The sequence below is a fragment of the Lactuca sativa genome, chromosome 4 (genome assembly GCF_002870075.4).
Source record: "Lactuca sativa cultivar Salinas chromosome 4, Lsat_Salinas_v11, whole genome shotgun sequence".
Classification (NCBI taxonomy): Eukaryota; Viridiplantae; Streptophyta; class Magnoliopsida; order Asterales; family Asteraceae; genus Lactuca; species Lactuca sativa.
Window position 1 is genome coordinate 1,040,452 of NC_056626.2, and position 13,580 is coordinate 1,054,031.

Sequence of the window (13,580 nt, forward strand, 5' to 3'; positions counted from 1 at the left end):
ATGTATCAAGAATCTCAGAATAGAAACTTAACAGAGTTAGATAGTGGAATTTACCTGAAGTAGAGTCAAACTTATTGACTTTAACATCCTTAGGTAAATTTGGCAGCTTCGCAACCAATGCCCCTTCCTTTGGCAATATAAACATATGGACCCTCTGATAATGGTACACGAGACTATCGTAGACTTAGCTTTTCTCTTTACCATTTGGTCAACCGAGTTGACTATGGCCGATCCCTTTCCATCGGGAAGAGAGAGCTTTACTAGATATCCAATGTCATCATTGTCAATGTCCATAAAGTTTTAGGAAGTTGATCTTAACAAATAGACAAGATCATTAAGGGTCTTGTCATAGTCTTTTTCATAGGTGTTCCAAAAGAACTCACTATGTGACTTAGAAAGTAGTTGAACCACCAACTTTCTCAAGACTTTGACACCCAACTCTCCCGGCTTGTCAATATGTGACTACATCTCCAAGATGTGACCACACCTAGACCTTGCCTTGCCAATAGGGCCTGAGTGACCTTAAACTTTTCAAGAACTTGTGGGTTAGGGAGAATAATTTGAAGAGGTGAAGAAGTATGATATCCATGGGACATCATCTTCATTAGGAAACATTGTTTCAAGAGATTTGGGAAGATCATAGGTGTCTAAACCAGACATCTTTTGGGAGATATTCAAGATAGTTGATTTAAAGTCCTTAATATGACACCCAATATGAAATATTAAGGCTAGGACCCAACAAACTATTTTATAACTTAGAAGAGGTATGCCGTAATCCAAGCTATAAAATATTTGAAGGTAGGTGAATGACGATTCACCAATTTCCACCAAGATAAACGAAATGTATTATTAGGTTTTAATTGGTTTTGAAACTCCTAGATCTTTGAGATTCATTGAACTTTTCAAAGGCATGTTTCAATCTCGAGTGTGCCCTTCAGGTTTTGTGACTGGGATGCCGAGGATCACAAAACAAGGTGTGAAGTAACCATGCAAATCACTTGGTACCCTTAATAAATTACCCCTCAATCGATGTGCCGGTTAACCACACACGCTCCATCGATACTATGATAAATATTAAGTCACCCTTTACCTACCTTGTTAAGTCCAAGTTAGTGTGCCGGTTAACCACACACGCTCCACTAACGACTTAGACAAAGTGTAAAGTGCAATTTCATGGATTAGCACCTTATTCACATTTTTCCTAAGTAACTAAGATTGGGTATTATTAAGAGTTTAGTTACTTAGTATTATCATTAATACTTTTAATGAAGGGAGAATTCTAGTCCTGTCAAACCCGTTCGGCTAACGACCCTCCACCAGTCAAGCAAGCGGTGGGTGAGAGTGGACACCCATTAAGTTGCCATTTTATAGGCAACAACCTTATACCCACCTTATAGACCGGCTTCGTGAATGAGGCGTACTAGCGGTAAGACTGACTTTACTCTTATACATATATATATTATTAACTTATAATATTATAAAGTATAAGGGTTGAATTTTAACTTTTAAAATTCTAAGGGCTAACTTGGAATTAAAGTATTCATTAGAGAAAACTTTACAAATTCCAAAACTTGAGGGCAAGTTTTGAAACTATTCAAAACTAATTAATTCCATAACTTATGTGTTTAAAGTAGTTTTAATCCAAAAACTCTTCAAGTTCCATAACTTGAGAACAAGTTATGGAAGACTTTAAACTAATAAAAGAATTAACTTTTCTTTATTTTATAACTTATGGAATTAATTAAGGTTACACTTTTTATTTTATTTTATTTTATTTTATTAAATGAAGAGACTCTTGGTCCTCCATAACTTGAGGACAAGTTATGGAGTCATAAAACCATTTAATTAGAACTAGACTCTTCATTTTTGTAACCTTTGCCAATTTTTATGAGTTTTATGATTCTTAAATGTGACTTTTCATATAACTTGAGGACAAGTTACAAAAACACATTTTAGAATCAATTCTTAGATTAATTTGGATTAAAACCAACTATCACATAATTTTCATCATTAATCCAAATTCACTCATAAAACAAGATAACACAAAAAACTTTTGGTGATCCATAACTTATTCTTAAGTTATGTAATCCTTTAAAACATTAACACCAAATTTTGTAACTCCAAAAAAACTTTGAATCAATTTTTTTTTTTTAAAAACCTTTTCAAATCCATAACTTATGGAGGTTTCAAAAAAATAAAACTTTTTAGATCAAACTTTTAAAACTAATAAAATAATCATATCATTTTATCTTTTATTAAATTTGACCTAATTCAACTCATAAAGCAAATTATTCAAATTTTACAAATAATTAGTTTTTCACAAGAACAAGTAATTATCGTAAAATTTGACAAACTTCATGTTTTTTTTTTCTTTTTTTTTTTCAACTTTGAAAATAAAATATTTGCATCAATATAACAGAAAACAACCCGTGGCTCTGATACCACTGTTGGGTTTTGACCATTCTAACACTCCTATGGTGTACATGCAACCCTATAAACCTTGGATCTATGTTTTCTCTATTATACATGCAAATAAGAACTTTCCAAGGCTTTAATCCTAACTAGCATATTATGATGTTCTTAATCTACAAAGTACTAGATAGAGGACATACCTTTTGATGTAGCTTGATGTCTTCAAGCTTTAAGAGCTTAGCCCCAATAGTGTGGAAGCCTCAAGTGGAATCACAAATCACCAAGACACCTTGGAAGACTTTAGAGAATATGAATACTTGGTTCTCTCTTAGTAAAATCGGCTAGCCCTCTTAGTGTATCCACACTAGTGCCAATTTCACCAACCAAAGACATCTTTATATAGTATGGAGGATTAGGGTTAAACCCTAATACCCATGACCTTTCATTTCCTAGGATCCATGGGTTAAACACTCCATGGACTATCCATGAAGGCTTAGCCCAACCTAAATGAACTTGGCCCATTCCATATATATAAGAGTCCATATTTAATTAGTTCCTTTTGATCACTTAATTAATTATAAATTAATTCTTGATCAATACTAATTAAATAATATGATTCCATATTAATATATTAGAACTTATAATATATTAATATTAATCATAAACATACTATTCTCAAAAGATTATCCATATAAATTGTGTCGGTGAAGTGCAACCCAAATGGACCATGCCGGGTCGGGTTAAGTACATACCAAATATAGTTATGGACTTAGACATTAATCCAACAATAGCTTCCCCTCGGAGCATTGCATGGGTCTGCTTTAGTGTTTCTCGTTTGATTAGATCGGTAGGGAACATATGGGTTCGGGTTACACGACTAAACTTATCCGGACGATAGGACGTTAACTAGCCCTCCTGGGTAGCCTGGTCCCGAAGTTCCTGGAAGGACTCGTACCTGGTCCACCTATCATTAACTTGCGCATATAGGTCGTATGTACGTAAGGTTGGCAAGACAGTTGGATAGGTGACTCTACCCCAAGTCCACAACCAGACGAGGAACAGGAAATAGGGCGGAAGCACATATCCAATGTCCGTAGGATCTTAATTATACATTATCCTCGCATATACATGTAGTAGTGGTAGACTAACCATATCCGTCCCAATCTTCTGTGCTTGAACCTTGTATGTTGTATACGTGACATTCCCGAAGGGCTTCTGGAGTTACTCATGGTAAGGTTTCGGAGGGTATAATACTCCTCTGGTGAGTGTTTTTGAGGTTTCGCAGCGAGAGATGGCCCGGAGGTCCGTGCCGGATTTATGTTTATGAGAGACGAAGGTTCCGATGTTCAGCGTGTTAAGTGAAGGGTCTTTTCGTAGCCATTAAATCGGGAGGGTGAGGACTATACCAATCGAAATTGAATGGTGACAACAGTATCTTTTTAGGTAAAACATGTGTTAAGCTGTATTTGCAAGAAATGCTCATTAGAGGGATAGAGTATCTTGTGTTTCTTTTCAGTGCGTTCCGTTTTGTTCGATGTTATTATTACCGTAGATGATTCCTACCACAACGTCTAGCACTAGTAGTGAGTGTGTTCTGATAGCTAGCAATGATACTTGATATCATGATCCCTGGCAGGTCACTCTATGGTCAAGCAGTATATGTAAGTTGCATGTAATTTGATATTGGTGAAATCTTCGAGTGGGTGGCTCCACTCAAATCCCACTACTAGACATGGAATAGGAGTCAAGATGGAATTATTTGCCTTGACTCTTTAGTGTTTGGATTATAATTAACCCCGAAGTATGCACAAAGTCATCACATCTTACAGGTAATGATCCTAAGGTCATATATGAATGTTTTTGATTTGATTCAAACGAGAGAGTATTTTAATTACATTTAGAAAGACGGAAATTTTAGCAATCATACTAAATTCATTACAAACATATGGTACTTAAATGTTTTTGTCGCTGAAAACATTACAAAAGTCCTAATAGGCTTCTGCTGGTTCAATTGTTACTCTCCTCCTGCTCCTCCATCATTCTTCTCAGTTGGACAGTCTCTCTTGAAGTGTCCCGTTTCACCACATAGGGAGCATACTGGACTTACAACAGTATTGGTGGTTGAAGCGATGCACTGGGTCGGGGTCCTGCAGAAACGGACGATATGCCCTTTCTTGTTGCACTTGATACAACGTGGAATCCGGAAAGCTCTTGTGTGATGGTAGTTACACTTGCTACACTTTGGAAGTGCTCCCATATATTGCCTGTCTGATGCTTGAGCGATAGATGTTGTAGCTGATGTCGAGGCATGTGTTGTGACTGCTGTCGTAATTGTAGGGGTGGCCATGGGTTGTTGTATTTTAGCGAGTCTTTAAGATTGGTTGCGCTCCTTTTTGTTCTAAAACTTTCGCTTCTTGTTCGTTGGTTTGTGGCCTGAGGCATTTTCATTGGTAGACTCCCACTGGTGTTCTTGATTGTTACTGCAGTTAGTATTTCTCACACCATCCCCGCGCCTACTGGTTTGGTTAGCATTAAGCTGGGCCATGACGGCTGTCACGGTTGCTGTGACTGCATCTTGAAAAGTAGCAGAGTCTATCTGCAGGGTTGGCGCCTTGCTAGTTGGTTGGTTGCCTCTTGGTGAAGACATAACTCTGTTTCATGATGAAAAACGACTTCGTGAGTGGGGATAATTATCTCAAGTGCATTCTTACGATTCATATTCACATATATAAATTTTTGCACATTGTTGTACTATTCTTAGTGTTTCTGCTAACGTTCCTGATACGGAGTTATGGTAGTGGGTAGAAGTAGGTTTCGTACGGGCGTTAAGCTTTACTCATCTTAGGATCATGTTGGTCCAAACGCACTTAACTGGGGAGTTTTGATGGAATCCGGTGCATTAGTGCTGTTATGATAGCACCCTGTAGGTCTACGAAGAAGGCACCTTTCCACTAAAATGTTTAAAGGTGAGACGATAATGAGTTTTTAGAATGGCTAGTTGTCGCGAGTTTTCTAACTAAGTTTATCTTAGTTCAATTTGTAACGTATTTTGGTTGTTTATGGTGTTCTGAAAACAATTCATAATGAGAGCCTATATATGATAAACTCATGTATTTTAGTAGTTCTGTATCCAAGGGAAACCTTGTAATTTGATCCAAGCTAGGTCCTTATTATGACTAATTGATGTATGTTTAGTTATATAATTAAGACTAAATAGACCTTTGAGTCTGTTAGGTATGTCCTAAGCCCATCTTGTTAATACGATTCTAGTAATTATGGTTTCAGAGAAAATTTTGACCTCGATGCAGGTCTACCTCACATCCATGCAAGGAAAAGTTTTGATAGCAAGTAGATCTCCCGATTAGTATCGTCGCTTAAATCACAGTGTCGTGCTTACACCTAGAATATAGTAGCACCAACGCATACTTATGAACCTAATTTACAAGGTCTTGTGAGCGGTATGAACTCTAGTCACGACGATCCGTCGCTTACGATGCCCGAGGCAAAGTCGATGCACCTTGCAGCTCTGCCAATCGACGCTTGGCTGCAACCACTCTCTTTTCGATTGTCGTGTGCCTACCCTGCTACTCTTTTTCCTCTGCCCAAGCGGTGATAAGGTCATAAAAACAAAGTTGGTCTCTGAAATAGTACTCTCTTTCTGAGTCTCGGGTATGTGAGACGGTAGGGTCTGTAGTAGCGCGCAGTTTTCGAACTCGGTTTGCAGTCTCCCTGTTTTAATCCCCGATGTTCATGATCTTCCGAGTCTTCGCCGAGAGGGCTTTGTCAGTCGGTCCCCCTTGGTTGAGGTCGTAGCACCCTCGTTGGTCTCCACATGGTGATTTGTTGTCATTGCTGTCGACTTCAACCCTCAATCACAGTTGCCCATCGGGGCTCAGGTTTGATGTAGTCGAAATAGTTCACGGTAACCATGGCTATGCATGGAGGGTTGATTACCTCCGATTCCGCTTCTGATTCTTCTCATAACCATCCACCATTTCCCTGGTTGGGAAGGTAGGGGTCGCCTGGTAAATAGGATCTTGCTATGTTATACATGCGAGAATAGGAGTGGAAGAGATAATTAATAGGCGTCTAACTCTATAATTAATTACTTATAGGGGTTGAACCTGATCAGTCATGTCTATAATCACATAGTGCATACTAGTTATACATAATCTGAGATAGAATAGACCTTCGAATAAATGACTCTACTCTAAATCCACAACCAGACAATGAACAGGAAGTAGAGCAATAGTCATAGATTTTGAGTCTAGAATATCTTCAATTATGTATAACCTTGGCGTATGCACTCATTCGTTAAAGATCTACTAATATGAATCTTTAGTTTTCACATAAGTTGGTTATAGTATTACAAAATACTCCTATAGTATTTTAATGTTTGCCTTATGCTTTCAAATGTTTGTTTGTAGGTAGAATTGGTAAGTTTCTAGACTTGTTGCAACGCCACAATCATTCCGGGGCATATGCTAATCACCTCTGGGTTAGACATATTTGATCATGCTATGTCCTTCCCAAACCTGACTATACATCCCCAAGCCTAATTGTGCCATTCAACAATCATTACTTTTGTTTTGTTCTAGAATGATGCTGACCTTAGTATGTATGCATGCATGTATACTTTTAATAAGAAACTATTTGTTTCTAAAAGTATAGTTATTTGAAAAATGTTAAATCAGAGACCTTGGTCCCAATGCATTTATAGTTTGTATATCTTATGTTGTTTGATATACTTAGTTTACTATAAACACTGCTATGATACCAATCTGTCACACCCCAAACCAAGGATGGCGGAAATGTTCGGGGGTGGAGGACTTCATGTATAGTATCACAACAATGAGTATAATAGTGCTCAAAGTAAATACAACCATCATAAATATAATTGAAAAAGTTACATCATAGTAAGTTTGCATGTTTCAAAATCAATTACATTATGATGAAAAAATGAATTGTTTGACGATTTATCGTCCCATCCTCAAAATGCTGTTGCTTTTCCTGATTCACTGATTTCCTGAGAATACAAGTAGTTTTTGAAAAAGTGTCAACAATTAATTTGGTGAGTTCATAAGAGTTTTGTTTGATGAAGAAACCGTTTTCCTTGTAAACGCGATAGAGTATGATTTCCAGAAAATCCAATATTTCTTTAGTTAAGTATGGAATGAATGCTCCTATGTTATTCGATAATGAATTCTAGAAGAACCCTTAGATTTCTTCTATGATCACTCAGCGTATATAAGTTATATATAAATTGAGTTAAATGAACTGTTGTAGTCTAACAATTCTAGACGAGATGTAGTGTTAATAGAATCTGTTCCAAAGAAAATCCAATATTTTCCTTATAAAAGTTCTGTGGTCCTAAATCCCAAGACCGAAAATGAACAAGTATTTTTCCATACTTAAAGATATAAAAGTTATTTTAAATCGGCATAAAACCCTTTTTGATATGAAAGTGTACAAGTATTTTACCATACTTAAAATAATTCATGTAAGTTTAATCGACATAAACTCGTTTGATTTAGAAGTAAACCCCTTTTTAAGGTAAAAGGTTCCTTGTAAACTTGAAAGATTGTTAACTACCTATGTGAGTCGCTATAACCATACTATGACAAGAAATAACCTGCACAACGTTTTTCAGACGTTAGGATACTATGACTCTTGTCACCCGTTGACCTTCCGGTCCCACTGTAGCTAGCATCAAGGTGTGGGGTGTCAAACCCAATATAGATCTATACGCAATTATCATGCTCTCCCTACAAGAGACTCTGGTTATAATTTACAGGAATTTGGATCCCACACTCGAACGTACGGGTAGAGAATTGTCTCACAACCTAAGTTAACTAGTTTACACATAGTTTCATATTAAAACCTCTTCCGTGGAGGAAGTAAAATCGCATTTTCTGAATAAATTAGTGATACGAATTCCTTAAAATATTACTTATTATAGTTTATCACGTAGGATATGAAAAACCCATTTGTTTTGAGGGTAAAACCTTTTTCATGTAGTAAAATCCATAAACTATGCTTATTGAAGTTTATTATATGTGTTAGAAATGAATGAGTAAACCTTATCATGAATGACTAAATTTCAGTTTATGATGTTAAACTAACAAGATAATACATTCAATATTCAGAACTTATTGTTATACACTTTGCTCAACATAATACAAAGTGTTATGAAAGTTATAAATTGTTAACTAGTTTTTAGCCTTTCAGCTCTGTTTTAGAAAAATCATACAAAGTCAAAAACTGAATCCGTAATTCTGAGAGTTCATAAAATATGTGTAGTTTATCCATAATTTTAATTATGATTTTTGGAAGTCTTTAACTTGGGTTAAAATATCCATATTCACAGACTGGTCCGGATTTGTTCTTGAAATGATAGACTGTTTTGTAAAAATCACCATCAATCATAGAAAAATCGTATGGAGATGTGCAAGTAGTCATTTTAAAGGTATAAACCTGATCTACTTTCATCAAATACAGTTTAAAAAATAAAATGTTTAAGTTGACCAAAACAGTCTGTGAATGGAGTTAAACTTTCTTGATGAAAGCTGTTGGAAAAGTTTAGTTGTGTTCTTGGTGTTTTAACTTGTATTCCCCCCCCCCCTTAAAACTTAAGAAAACATGAACATATAGGGGTATGAACTCAACTTGTGTGATTTCAGTGGATGAATGTTGAAGAAGAGAAGTGTTCAACTCAAGAACGCTTGGAGGATTGCTTGAAGATTCGAGAATCTAACACTAATGTGATGGAATTTGTGTAAGCAATCTATGATTTTGAGTAGGAAGATGTATAATAATAATAAGGGAGATAATGATACTTAAAAAATGAATGCGAAAAGCCTTGGATAATGCCTTGGAAATATCGAAATTGAGAGAGAAGAGTTGAGAGAAAAGTGGTTGATCTTTTGCTGGAAATGAGAGAAAATGAGTGAAGTGAGGAGAGAGGGTGAATTCTCCCAGCTCTTAGAACGTAAGAATGGATGGAAATGATGATAAAGTACATTGACATGACCTAGGTATGGTGGAAGGAGTGTGGCTGGTCATGGAGTGGGTGTGGGTGGTTGCTTGTGTCATAAACTAAAGAAAAGTCAACACTCCACCTCTTGTACTTCACCCACTCTTGTTGGATAAGATTTATCCCAAAAAAACATGATTAATTAATAAATATGGGGCCTTATATGTTAAAATAAAGTTTTGGGTGAAAATCCCGCGTTAAAATAATTAAAAACGGGCCTAAAACGCAAAACTAGTCGAAAACCGGGAAGGAAAGCGAAGTCTGCGAAGCTTCTCGCATGGGGGACCGAAGGTGCGAGGGTTCGCTCCTTTAGAGGGTGGGACCGAAGCTCGGTTGAGAGGATAGGACCGAAGGTGAAGTGTCAGAAGCGAACCTGGGCGAGGAGCAAAATGGACCGAGAGGAGGTTCGGTCCGAAGGGACCTTCGGGTTCGGTTCTAAGAGGCTAGTTTCGGTTCTGAGCAGGTTCGATCCCTATAGGGGACTTCGGTTCTTAAGAGGGTTCGCCCCTTAAGAGAGGGTTTCAGGTCCTTAAGCCTATTTTACTCATTTTTACCCCGTTTCAAGCCGTTTTTGACCCGGTTTAGGGTCGGGATGCCCCGAAAGACTATAAAAAGTTTAAGGAACTTTTGAGAGAGATTTGGGAGAGATTTCACATACTTGGAGAGATTTGGGAGAGATTTCATATACTTGGAGAGATTTCTCAGACTTAGAGAGATTTTTAAATAGAGAGAGATAGAGTGAAAGAGGTTGGGAGAGGTTTCGTTTGTGACATTTTTGAGTGTCCGGCTTCGCAACACAAGGTCCGTAAACTCCGTTAAGCCATGTTTAAGGTTCCTACACACTCCCGATGAGTATGCAACATTGTTTTATCGGTTTGGTTCGTTACTTACCACAATTTTAGGTTAATGAAATCTAGATATACGAACTTTTCAATTGATGATTTCTCCTTAGCATAACGAGTTGTATAGTAATTACCTAACGTAAGCCCTAGTACACAAGGGTTAGTTGAGTCGACCGGTTTGACTTGTTGACTTTAGTTGACTTTGACTTGACCAAAAATTGATGGTTGTCACAAAAACATGATAAAAATTAAACTTAATTAATAAAATTAGTCTTAGCTAAATCGACTGGGTCCGATTTACCAAGGAACCCAACGGGTCAAACCTGGTCATCACCATCAGGTCCAAGGATGGTTTAGGTTCACTATTGAATGCAAATTTTCATATTAGGTAGAAACATGTGTTGTTTTTAAGATACAATCCAGAATTCAAGATATGAAATTACATATGGCCTGTCAATGTTATAATATTTTGAGTTGACATATCTCTTTAGAGTGTACTAGTTTGTGTTAGAAACACAATCCATTAGACTATATTAGGGCTTCTGGAATCCAACATCAACCTTATTCTTATTATTTTTATATTAAAATGGTGTAAAGTTTTTTTGTAACTCCCTTTCATTTTTTACACTATTTTGATGTAAAGAAATAATATAACATCATATTTGGTGGTATGCTATTTGTTTACATCAAAACGATGTCAAAAGTTTAAGTTTTATTTTTAGACACTGAAGTTTAATTTTTATTAATTTATAGTTTATTAAATATTATTTGGTTACTAATTTGTAATAATATATTTTCTAAAGTTTTTACAACCAAAAGATGTAATAAATATATGAAAACCAAATAAGTTAGAGGGTGTTTTTGACAAACTATACAAGCCTAAAAAAGAAATATCTTCATGATATACTTAAGGAAAATAACATACTTTAGAATATACAAAATCAATTTCAAAGCTTATAAGATTATGAAGAATCATTCATATTTCCCATACAAGTGAAGTGGAAAACGACCAACACAAATAATTCCATATCTTATAAGATTATGAAGAATTGATGAGATTAAAACTATAATCTTTGAAGATCGATTAGATCTTAAACAGGTAAGTAAATATAAAACAGCAAGAACACGAAAATAAGAACAAGGCAAGAGTGAATCAAACGTGTCGAATGATTAAAACAAAATCCTCAGAAGAGCTCGATTAAGAACATCAACTGTAGAGGATTGGTAGGTTACAAGAACGATCAAAGAAATCTATAAATACTATCGTTATGCTCTCAATTTATCGTTCAATCATTAACCTAATATGCATGCAAGTATATACTTATATATTAAACATAATGGGCTCTCGGTTGGACAGGCCCAAACCGGAATACAAAATAAATAAACAAACAGCCGAGCCCAAAGACGCAACCCTAGAACAAATCTTCAACCCAACAATCTCCCCCTTTGCGTCAATTGGAGCGAGATCTTCACTTGTTACTTGGGCCAGCAGTGGAGGCAGGTACCTTCTTCTTCACGGTGTTAAACAGACGAGAGATAAGAGCCAGAATCGTCTGCCTAAACCTGATGTACCACTGGATCATGTCATTGAAGTACTTAACATCATCCGCTGAATTCTCTTTACACCTTCGAATGATCGATAACACATGCTCTAGAAAAGCAGTGGTGTAAAGATGTTTGTCAGCTAAAGCAAAGAGACATTTCTGTCCTTCTGCTCTAGTGAACATGACCGAATTGCGTCTCGGGTCGATCTTGCCCATCTTCATTTGATTGAGATCACTGGACGATCCCACAGGAGCTATCTTCGGTTTCTTCTTGAAGACAGTGGCAACCTCCTGATCCATAAGGGCAACCTCCATGATGAAACAGACAATCATCCTCTTGATATGGTCTATAATCGGACCATATTCAGCTTCATTTGTCAAGAGGATGTTATGCAAAACAATCCAATCATGAGGATTTAAGTTCGGTAGATCTGCCAGGGAAATATGATGTGCAGTTCTTGCAGATCCTTGAATCACCTTGAACCGAACATTAATGAACCTTCCTTCGGTGTAAGGCTTTAAGACCCGAACGTTCACTATCTTCTGGGTGCTCCAAGTAAGATACTGAGGACGAGCAGCCTTCAGATAGACGTCGATGAGCTCCCTATCAAGCTCAGCGTTCGGATGAGGGACTTCAAAGATATTTGAGAAGGCGTGGAAGATAAACGCCTTTCGAGTCAGCGGCATGTCGAACTGCGAATCGACAGAATTATTGCAGTCGAACGAAATCACCGGCTGGAGCCATAAGATGCTGGGAGTGTCTATGGCCTCTTTAATCATGCGCTCCCGAGTCCAGGCAGGGAAGAGAGTCTTCCTGCTCTCGAGGAGATCGTGGGCTTCCTTCTGCTTGCGTTCGGCTTCTTCAGCCTCTCGTGCCACACGATTGAAATCATCATCCACATTACGACTGTTTTTGCGTTTCAACATGTCAGCAATGGTTTCATCATCTTCATCATCATCTTCTTCCTCAGCTATGTTTTTCCCTTTATCCTTCACACCCGAACCCGAAGCTTGACCAGTCGGAGGTGGTTCGGTTGTGTGAGTAGCTTTGGAGGAAGGAGGTGGTTTCGATCCGGACTTCAACTCTTCTCCCCCTTGTTTCGGAGTGGACACGAAACTGGGTAAGCCTTCGATTTTGCTGAGAAGGTCCATGGCGGGAGAAAGCTTTTTAGCAAGTGTTCGCCTCACCGAATGGTTGAGAATTGGATCGTGTGCTTCTAGGATGTTTGATAAGGCAGCGTGGACATCCAAAACACATGTCCTGATGACCTCCCTTTCGGATCGAAGAGCTTCAATCTGTTGTTGAGAGTTTGATAGCTGAGTGCTCTTGACCTTTAGGGCGGTGCTTTTGCTTTCCAGAACGTCCATCAATGAATTTTCAGCTGCGAGATCCTCCTGAAGCTTAGCGAGGCGCTCATTGATGGAGGCACGAAGGGCCGAGTTGTCGTCGCTTATTAATTGGCGAAGGTTGGCGAACGAGGTCAACTCCGTTGAGACGAACTTTGCCAATTGCTGAACAATCGGTTCCAAAGTTGTCTTTGTAGAATCCGCACTCTCTTGTAATGACTTCAACAGAGAAGAGGCGTCTGAGAATAGTTTATCGACTTTTGCGGTCGCAGCCTCACACGCTTTGGTAGAGGCGTCTATGGCGGCAGTGGCTGAGGCTACCGAATCATGCTGAGCCCTGGAGAAGGCATCAACAATATTTTGAAGTGCAGCTTCAGATAGAGAGGACTGTTGGTTGGAAGA